Genomic DNA, 19,038 nt, shown 5'->3' with positions numbered 1-19,038 from the left:
AAAATATACTGTTTCAAATGCTTCTGCCAATGGTGCAAGAGAAAAAGGAATGGGAAGTCATTATATGTCTCTCTATAATTCTCTCATGGGGTTAATATCAAGGAGAGAAAATACATAAATGAATCTATCTTGTGCCCAGGCAAAAACAAAATTTTTAGGTTAGCACTTTCCCTTTTATATTAATTTAATTAAATGGACCTATATAATTGATCCACTATCCCTAAATGAAGACTTTAATAGGATTCTGTCTCACAAGTGTTCTTTTTCTTTTTTTCCTCTGCTGTAATAGCAGAAGTTGACTGGTATTTATAATCTTTTCAGATGGGGTTTTCAGAAGAGTAGGTTTTTTGGGCTCATCTGCAGTCAGTTTGACCTTTTAAAGATGTTGAAATGATTATGCCATCTCTTTGATTAAAAATCTTCAATGTCTTCCCGATACTCCTGGGGGGAAAAAAAAACAAACAAAATACCAAAGTCCTTAAAATGTGTTATGTTGTGCTACATGGAGTGAGATCGGTCTATTTGTCCAGCCTCATGTCACCTCTTTCCGTTTGATGTGTTCTAACTACTTGTTTGTTTTTTTTTCCTATTTCTCTATGGGGCCATTTTTCATCTAGGCCCCTGCATTTGCACATGCTGTTCTCTCCAAAGGCACAGCATTTTTCATCACCTCATGTTTTCACTTCATCACCAAATTAACTCTCGTTCAACCTGAGGTCTGAAAATGCAGATGGTATTTTTTCAGAGCAGGCTCCCTAAGAAAGTTAAGTTGTTTTGACACATGGTCTCATAGTGCTCTGAGTGTATATCAGTCTATAATTAAGCACTACTTATTTAATATCTGTCTGCCTCACACACTATAAGTTCTATCAGTTATTGTTTATTTGTGTGCATGTAACTTAGTTACTTTCAATTCTTAGCACTTAGCATAATATTTGACCAAAATATCAAATGATTATTGCGTGTAGGTATATCAGCTAATATCAACCCGTAGCCTTACATGGTGTGCATAGTCCAGCAATTCCACTTTATAAATTCATTTTAAAAGAATTACTAAAGATGCATCAAATATTCAGAAAAGGATGATTTCTATAGCATTTTTACAAAAGGAAAAATTTCAAAAACAAGTTCAAGTTCAACGATAGGGGATTGGATAAAAAAATTTGATCCAGCTATACAGTGAAACTTCAAATAATTAAAAAATATGCTGTGGAAGCTAAAGGTTAGTTATTTCAAAGCATATCCATCCATCCATTCAACCATCATCTTCTGTGATAGATACAAACAGAATGTAAGCATGGAGTTATCTTTGTACTTCTTATTTTTTCTAATATTTCAATAATACAAAGGAAAAAAATAAAATATAATACGTATTAAAATAGTAAGATATAGATCATACAAACCATTTTTTATTAATTATATTTTTCAAGTGTTCCTTGTAGATAATCTTTTATCCTTAAAGTTGACATGTTTGGGTAGGTAAGAATTGTTTTTCTCCTCTGAAATCTCAACTATGGTTATTATACATTTGACCTAAATAAATGCTGTTTGAATATGTACACATCAGCAAATTTGAGTATATATATTGCTGGAAAGCAAGATTTTCCAAAGGTGTTAATATATGTAGATGAGGGAGTTTTATTTTATTGAATTTGGCAATAGAGATAAAATTTCACAGTGTCTACTCTTTATGATAATTAATGTATTCTGAGTGACATAATCTGGAAATATGTAGAGTGGATAACTAAGACTTTCAATAATGAATCAACCCATGAAAAGGAAAGCTCTACACCTCATGGTTGAGAACTGGGAAGGTATTAGGTTTGCACCACACTCTTCCCCTAAGAAGGCCCAATCCTATTACTTTTTGTACTTTGTATTTTGCATTAATACAGAGATAGGTTATCTAATGCTTTTCTGGGTGAAGTGTGAAGTTTAAATATCTGTTGTGAAATGATCTTATTAAAAAGAAGGCAGTAGATAGTAGCTCTTTATGAAGTGCAGGCAACTATGTAGGGAGTTGAAAGATTATTATTTTGATTTTATTCCTTATAAACTTGCCTAGGTTTTCCTATAATGCTCATAAGATAATATTTTGAATATACTAGTTATAATGCAAATGTGCTACCTGAGATCAGTACAAGCTTTGCCATTTTTGTTCATTAGCATGTTAACCTGAATTTGTCAGATTAATCAACATTTGGACATCACAATCTTTCAAGTGTATAGAATAAGATAACAATTTAAAAATTATATTGAAAAAGTTGGTGTAAAAATAAATATAAAGAGGATTTTTCCTTGAAATTTTCCAATAAAATGTTCATTAGGGCACTTTTTTCCACTCTTTGCTATCACCATACAATGTATTAAGTACTTTGCTAGCACTGAATTCATTAATTTACAATTACACACACAAAGTAGATTTTATAGTTTGCATTTTATAAAGAAAGTATAAACACAGGTGAGGTAAATGAGACTCAGCTAAAAAGGAATAAATTTAAAATCGTGTATCTCTAACTTCAAAATATCTTTTTAAAATTCTATGATGTCAGTTAAAAAAGGAAAATAATGGGCGCCGGGGTGGCTTAGTTGATTAAGCATCGGACTCTTGATTTTGGCACAGGTCATGAACTCAGGGTCATGAGATCGAGCCCCAGATTGGTTTCTGTGCTAGGCATGGAGTCTGCTTAAGATTCTCTCTCTCTCTCCCTCTCCCCCTCCCTACTTCACTCTCTCTCTCTTAAAAAAAGAAAAAAGTTAAAATTAAAAAAAAGGGAAATAAGTTTTTACTAATTCTGTTCTTAAAAGTCCCAAACCATAAATAAATAATAAATAAATATGAGTATGCTGCATTTATGGAAGAGTATATACAATTTTATGTTTTTTAACATAATATTACTTGATCCATTCCTAATCTTAGAGAAAAATATTGCTATTCCACCTCATGATGAATATCCAAACATAGTTACAGAATGGATTCAAGGTGATAAGCCCTTGAAAGGATTATAATGTGATTATTCTGCGTAGATAAAGTGAAGCAAATATGATTATCTATAACAAGTTTAGCAAATGATGAGTATGTGCTCACAGAGAATGTCCTACATAACTTCAAGCTAAAATAAAAGTACAAGTGATTTAAGATGGTAATCATATCATAAATTCAGTTAGTAAAAAAGTTATACTTGTTTTGTAGAATCTGCTTTATTTTGCACATGTTAAAGTTAGTATACTTTTTCTATCCCCTTTAGTTAATTTTTAAAATAAATTTTAAAAGGAAATGGTTATTAAACTATGACATTTACATTTACAATACATAGATTATCTTAGTTTAAAGATTATTAGACATTATCTTACTTAGGTGTAAATTAGATCTAAGTAAATATATATGTGTCTAGATAAGATAATATGTTTAGGATATATCATTTTATATATATAGATTTATAGCTATATCTATCTATCTATCTATCTATCTATCTATCTATCTATCTATCTATCTATCTTTGTTTCTGGCAGAGAGCTCCTAAAACCCTTGATTTACTAAGTGATGAGAGCTATAGAGGTGCTTTTTGTTATGTTAATGCTGTGATTTTGGGGAAACTACCTAAGGGTGGGGGATAGTTGCTCTTGGAATCAACATTGTGGTTAGAGGGTTGGAACTGTTAGTTCCCCCAACCTCTATCTGGGGAGTGTAGAGGTACTGAGGGTTGACACCAGCAACAACAGTCAATGAGTTAATCATGCCTATGTAACGAAGCCTCCATAAAAACCCAAAAAGGTTGGTGAACAGTCAGGGAAAGTGGTGTGCCTCAAGAGGGCATGGAAGCTCCACATCTTACCCCATGCATCTCTTCTGTGTGCTTGTTCCTGAGTTATATTCTTTTATAATAAACCAGTAATCTAGAAAGTCAAATGTTTATCAGTTGTTAGCCATTCTAGCAAATTAGTCAAACCTGAGGAGGGGTTCCTTGGAACTTCTATTTTACAGATAGTCAGTCGGAAGTACAGGTAATAATATGAACTTTCCACTATAACCTGAAGTCCAAGGAGAAGTTCATAGAAACTTCCAAGCTGGAGCCAGGTGGTCAGAAGCAAAGGTGATAACCTGGACTTGTGACTGGCATCTAAAGTGTGGGTGGGGAGCAGTTTTACAGGATTGAACCTTTAACCTGTGGAATATGATGCTATTTCTGGGTAGTGTCAGAATTGAGTTGAATCGTAGGACACCCATAAGGTCCTGAGAATCGCCCGTTGGCGTGGTAAAGCCCCACCCCCACCTCCACTCATTGGAATTGGGTCCAGGGACCCAAAAAGACCTCAAGATTCATGGGGCTTTGGGGATAGTGTACAGATGGATGTTACATTGACATTCTCCACTGGCACTGACAACAACTAAATGTGAGTTAGAAACACCAAATCTCAGGCTCCATCCCAGATTTAGGGAGGCAAATTACTGATTTTAACAAGTTATAGAGGTGATTGTTATAAAGTTAAAGTTTGGGATGCACAGGATATACGATAGTTCTTTGATTTAGTGGAGGGTTAAGTCCATTAGGGTTACATGCTTAACATATTCACTTTTATAGTCATATATTAATTAGCTAATTCACTCAACAAATCATCCGAAATTAGTATGAGACCTAAGAGTTGTTGTAAAGGGATATTGGGAAGAGTATGAGTAAGGGAAATAAGGGGGTATGGGAGATTTCTTAACAATAAAAAATACATTAAATATCGAGAGGATGAATTTTTGGATAATAACAAATTGCCTTGGCTTAGAGTTGAAGGTGAGAAATTGATTCTTTTTGATGGCCACAAATTATTTCCTCAGATGGTCTTATTTAATATTGGAGTCTTGGGTCATTTTTTTATATCAGACATCTAGCTGTCTGGCAAAATTCTGTATTATAGAAAGTGCTAAGTATATACTTGCAATATGAAGGAATAACAAGTTCTTATACTTTTAATCATTTCAGGTTTATTGTTGTATGAACCCACTATAATGTTAATGGTATATTACAAATTAATTTAAATTAATAAGAAAGATTGCATTGATTAGGATGACTAGTAATTGGGAGTTTTTAATCCCATAAACTCCCTTAGATAGGGATAAGTTTTGCTGATTTTTTTTTTTCTAGAGAGAGAGAGAGAACATGCACACGCATGCAAGTGAGCAGGGTGGGAGGGGCAGAGGGAGAGGAAAAGAGAAAATTTTAAGCAGGCTCCATGCCCAGCACAGAGCCCAAGGCTGAGCTCAATCCCACGACCCTGCGATCATGACCTGAGCTGAAATCAAAAGTTGGATGCTTAACTGGCTGAACCACCCAGGCATCTCATATTTTCATATACTAAGGTAAAAAAATAAAGAAATTTCTTCAGGATCTGTGTAGTTAACATCTGTAAGATATGACACACATTTCTCATATATATTAATTTACTATTATTATTATGAAAACCATACTTCTTCCTAATGCTTATGACATAGTGACTACTATTTTCTGAGCATCAACATACATAATTAATATAATTGTTTAAAAAAAACTTTATTTATCCTATTTTAATTTTGATTGCCTTAAGAATTAGGTTATATGGGACAATACACACCATAATTCTCATCTTGTAATTTTGCATCTCCTATCTTAGTTATTTTGTAAGCAGTAAATATTTCTTTACATAAGACAATATGCTTAGCCCCTGCAAGACAAGTAGCTTATCATCTAGAAAACAGAAGCAATTCCAGGCACATGACAAGTTGTTCAACAAGTGTTTGCTAAATGAGTAAATAAATGCATTCAGTGTAAATTAGTAAATGTATAACCCATGAAAATAAGTTAATGCATTATAAGCAAAAATTCTGTGTATAGGTTCATAAGCTTTTATATGAATCATTTTATATGATGGTATATTTCATAAGTGATGAGTTCTTATTGCCACTTATTTGCTATTGATGGTAATAAGTATACAATCACAAAATGTGTTATATCTAACAATTCCCAAAACTAATTTTTAAATAATTTCATACTAAGTTTGTGAGAAATTATCAGCATAGGGCTTTTTTTTTTTTTTTTTTTACTGAAATGTCCCTTGCACAATACGCTGCAATTTTCTCAACTACCACTAAGATACTTGCATGACTTATAGCCATCAAATTAACAGCATATCAGTGAATTCTCTCCTAGACCTTATTCTGAGTATGTGGCAGGTAATACATAATCCATAATCAGAATATAGAAAAAAACAATTGCAGTACATCTTTCTCAAATATTGTTGCATTTTCTGAAATACCCTAAAACCAAGTTATGATGTCTGATGCAAATTCAAATAAGTATTAAAAATCGAATATTTTATTGCATATATATATATTTATTTGTACATATATTGTACATACAGAGGTCATGGGAAAATTACCTTACTACTTGAGGAGACTTAAAGAAAAAAAGGCATATTCCAGTGAGGGGTGAGAAATGCATTTTATTGAGTGTTTTGTCCATAGAGGTTTCCCTTTAGATCAATACAGCTTCCTTCAAATGCATCTCTTGTTTCTGGCAAAATTATAAATATTTATTTATTTGTTTCTTTTTTTCTATAGGACAATAACCACCTATCCTTGATTAGTTCAGTAAAATGTTACCACCTACTATCACTGCAGTTATTTTTTGAATTCACTGTGTTCATGGTTTCAATTATGCTATTTTTTCAATCATCTTGTGTTTTCCACTCCCAATCCACTTTATTTTACAATCAGTATAGCAAATGGTCAAATTTACTGAGACCTAACTGGTAGATAACTAATCCCTAAGATAACCAAAACCGAAAATAATGTTTAACACATTTAAGAGATGATAGCCATTCAAACTGCCTGTGATATTGTGATATAATTAGAAATATATATTTGAGGGGCACCTGGGTGGCTCAGTTGTTAAGCGTCTGCCTTCGGCTCAGGTCATGATCCCAGGGGCCTGGTATCAAGCCCCCAGTTGAGCTCCCTGCTCAGCGGGAAGCCTGCTTCTCCCTCTCCCCCTGCTTGTGTTCCCTCTCTCGCTGTCTCTCTCTGTCAAATAAATAAATAAAATCTTAAAAAAAAAAAGTCATATATTTGATCTTTATTATGTCCCTGGATCCTGGCTTAAATCCTTGTAATTTCCTGAGTGTTGGGAGTAGAGGAGTTTATTCATAATAAGCCCCTTTCAACCTTACCTGCATTTATGCTAATGAAACAACTCTTGATGGGCTTCTTAGTAGCTTTGGGATAGGGGCTGGTTGCCAGAAGAACCAACCACAGGATTAGAGGGTTCTAACTTTCTTCCCCACCTTCTGATCGCCAAGGAAGGGGGAGGGCTAGAGCCTGAGTTAATAATCGATCATTCCTACTTAATGGAAGCTCCATAGATACCCTAAACAATGGAAGTCAAGCAGCTTCCAAGAGAATATATCCCCATGTCAGGAGCATAGTACACTCCATTGGGATAGAAGTTGCTGTCTCGGCATCCTTCTGGACCTCTCCCTATGTACCTCTTAATCTGGCAGTTTATTCTTATACTTTATAATATCTTTTATAACAAACTAGTAGTAGTAAGTAAAGTGTTTTCCCTGAATTCTGTGAGTCATTCTAGCAAATTATCAAACCTTGAGGGAACCCCTGATTTATAGTCAATGGGCCAGAAGAATGAGAGGTCTGGGACTTGGGATGGTCTTGCAGGACTAAAGCCCTTAACAGGGCTGGGTCTGCACTGGTCCTAGGTAGTTAGTGTAGGACTTGTAGGACAACCAGTTGATGTATGGAGAGAACTGGAGAATTTCTTGGTGTGGAAAACCCACATATTTGGTGTCAGAAGTGTTGAAGGTACAAATAGATCTTACTGCCCCAAAGTTTATTGGCTCTAAATCATGATTACTTAAATGTTGTAAACAAGTCTTGGTCTGCAGCAGGACTAGCTGAGACTTACCATTCAAATAAGCAAAGCAGATTGGGTGTCGAGATAAGAATTACTGAGCATTACTAAATGCTCAGCATTCTGGTATGCATTTACCATATATTATCTATTTTGTCCTTGAAACAACTATATGAGAGATATTTTATGCATGAAAAATCTTTAGTGAGTAACTCATGCAAGCCACTAGCAATTTGAAAACAGGGGCAAAAAAAGCAATGATAAGACACTGCAGAAAAAATTTTAAAGGATAAGAGTGTTGGGCTGAATGTAAATATCATTAACAAGAAATCTAAACTAGAATAAACAAACAAACAAACTGGATATATAGTTAGGTAAGCATATTATTTTGCAAGCACTTGTGGAGAGCTTACATGGTGCCAGAAACTGTTCAAGCACTTAAAACTATTAACTCATTGAATCATCATAACAACCCAGAGAGGTTAGGCATGTTTATTAACATCATGTGGTTTCAGGAGAAGAAATGTAGACACACAGAGAGATAATCAAGCAAATAATCCAAGGTCCAATATGTAGGTTCAAATTTTGTCAGTCTTGTTGCAGAGTGCATTTCAAGCCCCAGGCCACAAGCAGCAGAGTTCTGAGTTCCATTGGAGATTTTAGGATACGTTGCAGGATAGAGTTGGCATATTTTTAAATCTCACTGTTTGCACAGCTCAAGATTTAGGGGTAGTACATTCATTCTATGAGAGAATTAGGTACCAAAAGATTTTAATACAAGATGGAAAGGGAAAAAGACACAGGTCATAGGGTGAAAATAAGCATGAACTTCATTATGAAAACCTGATATGCCAAGATAAAAATTAGCAGTGACTCTGGTCAGATATGAGCCATTAATCTATTGACAGAGAGACATATATATAATAAAACAGTCAAAATGAGTCCAAAAAGCACTGAAGCCTTCTGCTACTAAAAGAAGCACAGAGTCCAAGAGAAGCATGACAAAAAGATAATCACCTAAACAGACCATAGTAAATGAAACCTAGTGGATTTTCCATTTTTTTCTAATACAATAATCTTAACCATTTTTTATGCATTTGACCATTTTTTAAATTCAATTGAGTATTACATAATTTTATATTTATGGTAAAATTCCCTGAATAGAGAGAATAGATATCTTCGTTTCAAACATGTACAGGATTTGTGATAGCTGTGTAACTAAAAGGATAAGCCCCCTAAAAAAAACCCTCACAGAATTTTAATGAACATGTTCCATGTAAAACTACTCAGTTGATTTTGATCCCTGGATGAGATGAAGAGTCAGAGACTGCTGCACAAATTGGATACCATTAGAGTATCAAAATGGTTTTATTATTTTCCAGCATGTATGTGACTTCTTCTATATATTACCAAGAATATGAATCAAAATGTCAGTGAAGTGCAGGTGAAGCCAAACAAACAAGTTGTAGATTCAGTTCATACATCATTGATCAATGAATGTTATCAATTTTCACATAGCCCAGAACCCTGATAACTTTCCTGTTGAGTGCATAGCATAAATTTTAAATGACCTAGGGCTCAGCATGAGGAGAATTGCTAAAAAACACTCTCGATGCTCTAATAATATTCTGAATTACTACTTCACATAATAGAAGAAACTTTTAATGTAATCCTCAGGAGTCACCTAAAATAAATAGAAATGTACTTCTTTACGTTTAAATCTTCCAAATTTCAGCTTCCAAATAAATGTTATGATAATATAGGTAACAAAAACCAGATTTTTTTTTATAGTGGATTATTTCTGCAGCTCAAAAATCTATTAAATGCAGATTAAATTAAAATAAGAATAACTGAAAACTCCAGTCAGCCAAGTCGTATTTTTATATTCTTGTAATGAATTTAGAAGATAGGAGTAGTCCTTAAAAAAGTACTGGTCTGTCCCAGTCCATCAATTTAAGAACATTTGGAGTGCAGGCATGGTGTTTACTACATCAAAATTGGCTGTCCCATTGCAGATTATTGACATGATGCTATTGGGAATCTGTCTTCCTGTGCCCTCCCCTCCTTCTCCTTGTCTCCGCAACATGAAGGATCACATGATGATTGTTTGCTTCTTATCACAGATCACCGCTGCATTAATTGTAGCTTCCAGGACCCAAGGACGTAAAAGAAACATCAGGCCCACACTACAACTATAGGGATTCTCTTACAAAGTAGAAGAATCTACATCCTCCTGGAATTAGTGGGGTTGACGTTTGCTATGCCTTTCCACCCTGTTTTTTTTTTTTTTTTTTGTACCTGTCAAAAGTAGAAATTTCTTTCCTGTATCTGTCCAAAGTAGATGTGTCTTTCACTTCCTATCATACACTTAACCTCTTTGTTCTTCCTCTTCTCCAAAATCCTTTTCTCTTTTCATTCCAAACCCTTGGAACTCCTATTCTATGGTCAGCAACCTCCTCTATATGCTTAAAATCTTCTTTTGGAGGGCTTCTTTATTCTCTCATCCTATACATATCAGGATCTTTGTTCCTAACCATTGAACTGAAAAGAATACTACTGTTTTAAGACTCATAAAACTTGAGTACAGGACTTGCTCCCTTCTTATGATATGAGAAGACTTGCTCCCAATATTCCCTCTCATTTATTTAAGATCTTGGTACCTGACTCAGTCTTAGTTTTTACGGTCACACTTTCCATGCATCAGTATCATTTCATCATCCTCACAGCTGACTTGTTTAACATGCTGATCTTTCAGTCTGTGGTAGGCTCTTTGACAGTTTCCTCTGTCATTTTCATAATAAAAAGTTCTATATTTATACACTGGAACTTACTAGCAGCCACGGTGCATCCATCTCTGAAATTAATAATTCAAATGATATTTAGTAGAACAAGATACCAGCTACCCTCAACACAATTTTACTCTGACTTTATCAAGAATAATAGCTTGATTTCCTTTCTTAATTTATTATTTATGTATGTTTCCTCACCTCTTACCATTTTTTCCCTCTCTTAAACTACCATTACCATTGTAATTTATCCATGATCCCTTAGTTCTATTATTCTCTTTGTAATAACTCATTATTTTCTCCTAACCTCTGTATCAGCAAAAGACATTAGCATCTACTCGGTCATTTGCATCAGTTGATTACGAGGGATCCTGGGCATTATGTTCTCTTTGCCCTCATATCCTGTGAATCATCACGTTGCATGGATCTTCATTTTTTTTAAGATTTTTTTATTGATTTGAGAAAGAGAGAGAGTGTGGTGAGGAGGGGCAGAGGAAGAGATAGAGGAAGAGAGAGTCTCAAGCAGACTCCATGCTGAGTGGGGAGCCTGACATGGGGCTCAATCTCACTACCCTGAGATCACAACCTGGGCTGAAACCAAGAGTCGCTCGCTCAACTGACTGTACCACTCAGGCGTCCCTAAATTCTGTCCTCTAAATATACTATGATTTGATTTATTTCTCCCTCATCACTTCCCACCTAAACAATGTGAACCACACACTGAAGGTACAATGTACAAAATGAATGAAATATAGTTCAAAATTTGTGGGCATAGCGAAACCCTTTTTAACTGTTCTTTTGATTCTTATGTTTTGTAATTTTATTTTTATACTAATGTAAAAATCAAGGGAACACATCTTGTGTGTTATTGATGTTGCATACAGGTAATGGCCTTATTATAGCATTGTACTGATTTGACATTGGGAAATAATTGCAAGGTAAAATTAGTTTCTTCCCTGCGTCATTTTTTAAATTTTAAAACTTTTTGTCACTCTGTAGCAAGAGTATTCTTTTTCTTCTTAATTATTTGACTTTATATTTTTAGAGCAGTTTTTGGCTTACAGGAAAATTGAGCAGAAAATATAGTCCCCATATAACCCTTCTCTCAGCTGTCATGTACAGTTCCCCCATTATTAATATTTTGCATTCGTGTGGTATATTACAACTGATGAACCTATACTGATGTATTATTATTAAAGTCCATAGTTTACATTAGAGTTCACTCTGTGCTCACAGTACATTCTATTGATCTTGACAAATGTGTAATGACATGATTACACCATTACATTATCATACAGGATAGTTTCACTGCCCTAAAAATCTCCCATCCCACTTATTTATTCTTCCAATCTCCCCCTGGACTCCTGGCAACCATTGGTCTTTTTACTCTCTTAGTCTTATCTTTTCCAAAATATCATAAAGTTGGAATCAAGAAGTATGTAGCCTTCCCAGACAGGCTTCTTTTACTTAGCAATATGCAGTTAAGGTCCCTTCAGGTCCTTTCATAGAATGATTTTTTAAAAATAAAAATCACATCATGTCACTATCCTGCTTACAATGCCTTGATGCCTTCCCATTGTTCTAAACCAAAGTCTAAAATATTTAACAAAGTCTAAAACTGTTACTCAAAGTATGGTTTGAAGGGAAGAAAACACATTTTCACCTAGGAGTTTATTCTAAATATAGATTGTCAGGTGCCATCCCGGTATTACTGAGTGATCGTGGACATACTGGCAAGTTCATAAGGTGATTCAGATGCTCACTGAAATTTGAAAACACTGTTGTTAATGGACCTCAGTGATCTTTGCTATGCACTCTCTTGCTAGCCCTAGTGGGGACCATTTTCTCATCCTAAAGCCACTTAAGAATTCCAAAGTGCTAAAAACAAAGATCTTTAATTATCTCCAGAAGAACAAAATGTTATACAGGATTTTTATTTAAATAACATAAAGATAATTAAAATAGCAGTAATAAACAAAAGTTCTACTCTTAGAGTCAGAAATATTCTCCATGGCAAATTACATTGTTTTATTTTCTAAAGCACTTAAATGTCTTAACTATTTGCATTCTATAATAAAGATCTATGCAAGAAGTATGAATGTGCATTGAAGATTTTTACCTTTATTTCTTTTTTTTTCCTTAAGGCAATCTAAAATATTTGAATCTCACTAGACATTTAGCCTTGGATAAACTTTATTTTTCTTTATATTTATGCCATATTCCCTTGATGAAGAACAGAGCTAATCCAGCTAGAAAAACAGAAAGTCATATATGTTTCAATAAGAGCAAAAAGGCATAATAACTTAGTCATCTCAAAACTTACCTGGCTAACTTCTATCCACTTATCACATAACAGCTTAAAGATAATTTCCTCAGGGAAGCCTACTTTGAACTCATCAGCCAAGGCTAGATCCTTCTATTATATCCTTCACTGCACCATAGTATTCTTTGTAATGTAATACTTGATTTTTTTTTTTTTTTTTTTTTTTTGGTGTGTCAGTATCTCCGTTAGATTGTAAATCCCATTAGCAATTTAGAATAGAGACCATGTCTGTCTTATTTTCTGCGCCATCCTCAAGATCCAGGACACTGCTTAAATCAGATGATGCAGTCGATAAATATTTTTTCAGTAAATATAAATGCAATTGCTGTGTGATGTCAGTGAATATTCTTACCCAATCCCTATAACTTCAACATGTATGTCTACTGTCTTGTGCAAGGAAAATTGATTTCCAGAGGCAAATACTTTCAATTACTTTTAAAGAAAGCGTAAAAACTGTGTTTCTTCCTAGGAAGATTATAAAATATATCTGCTGTTGCTTTCTTCTTTATGTTTGGCCTAAAATTTAAATGTTCCTTCTTTTGCCAAAGTTGAATATAATCTACAAATTAATTTCCAAATTAATTACAAAATAAGTATATTCTTAGCAGGCATATTGATCATTTTTGGTCCTTCTCTTTGGGTAGAATCTCTTTTGGGAAAAGTACTGAGGGTTGTTTTTTGTTGTTGTTGTTATTTTTTGCTTTGTTTGGTCATTTGCCATTTGATAGCAAGCATGCAGCAGTTGATCGATAAAAATTAATTTCATTTTCCCTATATATCCCAAAGCTCCTTTTAGAATTTATCTTAGAAGCTTTCTAACAGTTCTTGTTTCTAGAGAAATTACTGTCCTCTTTCTTGTGTATGAGGCTGCTAGAATGAAATGGCAAGTTCAATATCACCCAGTAAAAAACAAAGATGAAATAAAATGTAGGTCTCCTTAATCCTGGCTCACTACTCCCATCACAGCACCAAATTTCTTTGTGGAATAATAATGGGAAACTGTATTCTAACTTGCAAGCCAACAATAACCAAGATCATAATAGGTTGCATAGCTCCAAAGAAAAATGCCTAGCGCGTCAGCAATAAAGACAGGATAGATCCCTGAAATACTGCTTTCCTTGGGATTCAGAATTTATATTCAAAACATTGCAGTTGCTGTGAGACACCACAATAACACTTCTACAGCACAGTTTCAAAGGTCTAATAAATTAGATTCTTCCTTGGCTCAGTCAAAAATACTGTGTTCAGCAGTTTCGACAATGGAAGCTTCATCTAATTAAATTAAGTGCTGTAGAGGCTCAGGCCAGCAATACTACCTCGAGCTGATAGACTCAGGTTCACAATATTGCTAATCTGGCATGCAGCCACCACCAGGATGATCATAGACACTGAGCCAACAATTCGATCTGAAGTAACTGAAAGACAAAAAAGATGCAATTTTCCTTTTAATGGTGCAGCAGTCTTAACAGGAAAATTTATATCTCATCACTACCATATATCTAGAACATTCTTTGGAAGGCCCACTTGTTATTAAATTAGACGTTTAATTCTAAAAAAGACTGTGAGCTCATTACTATTTTAATATGATAGCTAATTTTCTTCCAAAACCATCTATACTGAAAATGGACAATTTTGCTTGAAAATAGTTTTTTCATACTGACAGTTCTCACAGTATATGGAAGATGTACTTTTCTCTTTGTGGGTTTGCCTTTTTCTTTTTACTTGTTTGTGGGTTTTTTTTTTTTTTTTGATAGTTGAAAAAATGAAAGTCAAAGTAAAACTTGCCACACAAGACAATTTCGAATTAGAAAATTAATTACTATATTTTTTTAATCTGGAGGAACATTGTATTTTTAGAATTTTAGGGCACTGATTTTTTCCAGTGAACCTATATAGTTAGATAATTTTATTTACTAAAACTCATAATATAAAATTGCCATAATTTCATTGTTATCAGATTATTGATTTGATTCATAATTAAGACTGATCATAGAGTACTTGTGCAATCATTAATAAATACATTATTATAATCATTCATTTGAGTCAGGGCCTCACCAAACTGCCAGGGTGTGTAAATGAAAGAAAACAAAAGGCACAATGTATATTAGCATAAGCAGGCATATTGATAATTTTTGGTCCTTCCTGTTAGATATAATCTATTTTTAAGAAACTATTTTTAAGAATTTCACTCTTTTAAGAAACAGTGAATAAGAATATTAAACTGTAAATATACCAATTCAGGAAAGTGGAGTCAGATCTAATTATCACTGCAAAGAATTAGTATTATGATATTCTTCTGCGATTTTTGAAACACAAAAGATTGTAAGTTTTGTAATGGGGTCAGGAGGGACCACACAATTTGGGAAATGTAGGAATGAAAAGATCTGTCAAAGCTCTGGACTTTAAATGTCAGGGCAAGAGACTAAAGCTGTAAATGTAACTCTCATTCAGACTCTGAGATTCCAGAGACTATATAAAAATGGTATTTTGATTTGTTATATATAACGACTCTAAGGAAAATGGATGACTTAGTGTAGCATGGTAATAAGTGGCTTATAGGGATATTGGGCTGAAAATGTCAAATGTCAATTTAAGAGAAAAGCAGAGAGTATGCAGTCTTAAAAAATGTTAATTCAAGATGCATCTTAACAAGGTCTACAGGTGATCCGTATGAAAGCTAAAGTTTGGAAAACATGGGATTATGCAATGTTTCCTTGGAGTTAGTAGGCTATGAAGTCCATTAGGATAACATTCCTAATATGTTAACTTTTATATTTATATGTTAATTAATTAATTCTCTCAACAAATACCCTGAAGTTAGCATTACATCTATTGGGTGTTCCAAGAAGATGCAGGACAGAGTTTGAGAGGAAAAAAAAAAAGGAGGTATGGGAGATTAACAGTAACAGATACACTGATATTCTTTCTCTAATCACAGTTTAAGACTACATTATCCCATTTTATTGAGGCAGGTTATAAAATTATATAATTTATGTGCTGCACTCTATTGAGCTGAGTCATTCGGATGGTTTTAGTTTAATATGTCATCCTCTTTAAAGAGCAGTACTTTTAATGAGTCTTCAGATATTTACTTAGGATGATAATGGAAAATTCCAATCTATGCAGTTTGATGGTCATCAGTTACTATTAATAGCTGCTAGAATGCCATATTATCCAACCTTTACGAAATACTTTACCAGGATTTATCTGTTGAAAACTAGGTCCAAGGCCAAGACTACCACTTAGCTCCCCCAGATATTCAAGGAAATATTTACTTACTGATACTTTTCTCAGTGTAAAATGTCAAATTATTACAGACATTTAATAAATGTGTATGCATAAAAATCTTTTTCTTTTCAGGTCATCTACACATCATCAAGTATGAAGAGGGATTCTTCAGATAATCAGGATCAAACACTGATAAACACTAAAGTCTGTATTTATAGTAGAAAACTATCAGACACATACGGGAGGGTTTACAAAAAACTATCAGACACATACGGGAGGGTTTACAAAAGCCTCTTGGCCCAGCTCTTGTACCAGCCACTGTTGCAGCAAAGCTGGGCCACGCAGGCTCAGACCAGATCAGCACCAAGGCGGCTCTCAATGCAAAGTACGTCTTTGTTCCTGCTCTGAGGTTCCTATGACTCTGTGGTCTGGGGCCCTGAGGAGATCAGCTCAGCACTCTTCTTTTTTTTTTTTTTTTTTTTTTTTTTAGCACTCTTCTATGTACAACCCAAACCCCCTGGGGTTTAAGTTCAAGGGGCCACTTCAATCAACGGAATGAAGCCAAGGGGTAAGTGCTTTCCATTTTTGCCTCCTAGGTCAACCGTTCTGACATCTTACAGGTGTTCTCAGACTGTCCACCAGTCACCAGCAACAGCTGCAAAATGGGTGACACATCCCCTCCTGTCTTGCCTTCCTCCACACCCTTTTTACTTGCCTATGTCCGTCACTCGTGTTCCTTTGGATCACTTCCGAAGTAAACCATCAGTACACAACCTTGTGTCCTGAGCTCAGATTTTAGTGAAAAAGAAAAAAAAAAAAAATATATATATATATATATATATACATATACATGAAAAAGTTTGTGTCCCACTATATTCTTACAAGCTCTTTCTCTCATATATTTGCTTGTGTATGGTAGAAATGAAAATATTCTATCAGTCAAAAGGCTTTCAGTTCCCCAGTAAGGATTATACAATTACTAGAGATATACCTCTGGAGTTTCCTGGCTGTGCTGTGTTGTTGTTTTTGTTTTTTGTTTTTTTTTCTTTTTTTTGCTCAGATGCTGAGTTTTCCTGGGTGTGAGTGTCCTTTGACAACTCATCAGATAAACCATCAAAGAAATCTTGTGGCTGTCATGAAAAAGCCTTTATTTCATTACCAAATTTAAACCTTCTCACTTTCAGACCTATTTATAAATAGTGGAGAGCAGTGAGTGTAATCAATAAACCCCTCAATCAAGCTATGAAAGAACACCATATCATCAGACAGGTGTAATGGGGTTGAGAAGGGTCAGAAAAGGGCAGCCAGAATGATGAAGGAGGTGAAGTGGCTTTCCTCTGAGTTTAAACTAAATCATCTGATCATAATGTGACTTAGATTTAACTTTTGCTAGAGCTGAAAGTCTATGTAAAGTCACAGAGTCTTGAAGAGGATAATATGTTCTCCAACTTTCACAGTGTTAGAACTATGATGCATGCTTCACCTACTAAACTGTGCATTTTGAAGACACATTATTAAAAGTACTCCTTAATCCTATGATTTGTGGAGTTATTATTACCCCATGAGGAGCTATCCAAAAAAACTATGAATGATAAATATTCCTAAGTGTTCACTCTAAGAATCTGGCACACGGAAGAGCAAATTTTTGACCTGTTAAGGTGGTTTTCATGGTAGACAGAACCCCTGCATGTGTGTTCCTGGTAGGAGTAAATTTGAGAATACTGTGTTGAATTGGTAGGCCATACTCTAACAGAGAAAAATACATATTCAATGGCTAGCTTATATCTTTATTGACAAAGAGTCAAAATCATGAAGTTATTTATAAAATTCTCTCTTTATATTTCATTTACCCATTTCTACTTCCAGAACCAGGAGTTTCACTGATTTTTACCTGGAGAAAGTCAGAGTGGTCCAAAAAGATGTAATTCCCACTTGTGTTTTAAACCCCGTGGACCTTTAGGCTTTTACCTTCAAGCATAATTGTTGAAACACAAAGAGCTATGAAGAAGAAATGAGAAGATCTTAGTTTAATTTTTACATAATGTTTTTACTACTGAAACTTGAGTGTTTGGCATATCTAATTATCACTTGCTGAGATCAGCTATATATCCTTTTAAGATGAATCAGATACCGTTTATACCTGTATTTCACTAATATTTTCAAGACCATTTTAAGAAGGATAAATAGACACATTTAATGAAGTACCCTAACAGCAGTTGCAAATGATTTCTTAAATGGACAATGCACATCTACGGAGAATGCTTTATTTTTATTGTGATCAGCTTTAACATTTTGTAAGTTTAATTCTCATTTATGGCTTGTACATATAATACATTCACTTGTTCTTGTCTCTGGAAACAACCAAATAATATTTTCTTATATATCTTCCGGATACATTCTATGTATGCACAACAAACTAGGTTTGCTTTTTTGTGGGTGTTTCTTGTGATAATTTAAAGATATAATTTTGGTCCAATGACAGCTTTTGAAATTTAAGTGTGCAAGAGTTTTATTTAAAAAAAAAAAAAAAGATTTATTTATTTATTTTAGAGGCTGGGGAAGGGGAGGGGCAGAAAGAGAGAGAGGAACTCTTTTAAGCAGACTCCGCCCTGAGCACAGAGTCCAACGTGGGGCTCGATCCCTCGACCCTGAGATCACCACCTGAAACCAAGAGTCGGACACTTAACCCAGTGCACCACCCAGGTGCCCCAAGAGATTTCTATCTTTAATATAGTTTATTCATTATCCTGAGCAGCAAGAAACAGGAGTATGTATAATTTTCCCCTCTTCCTTTTTACCACCAAATTTTATT

General features: G+C 34.4%; 1 long non-coding RNA gene across 1 annotated transcript in view; it reads left to right on the top strand.

Moving 5' to 3' along the window:
* The window catches only part of LOC135362773 (uncharacterized), a 408,544-nt gene extending 391,705 nt beyond the window's left edge, over positions 1 to 16,839 (top strand). The window contains exon 3 of the long non-coding RNA XR_010407958.1: positions 16,717 to 16,839. This is a non-coding gene — a long non-coding RNA (uncharacterized LOC135362773). The remainder of the gene's footprint in view (positions 1 to 16,716) is intronic.
* Positions 16,840 to 19,038: the final 2,199 nt, after the last annotated feature.

Source organism: Mirounga angustirostris, unplaced genomic scaffold (assembly GCF_029215605.1).
Source record: "Mirounga angustirostris isolate CCGP_5_RB_7025 unplaced genomic scaffold, mMirAng1.0.hap1 SCAF_1, whole genome shotgun sequence".
Lineage (NCBI taxonomy): Eukaryota > Metazoa > Chordata > Mammalia > Carnivora > Phocidae > Mirounga > Mirounga angustirostris.
This window is presented reverse-complemented; position numbering and strand designations above follow the sequence as displayed.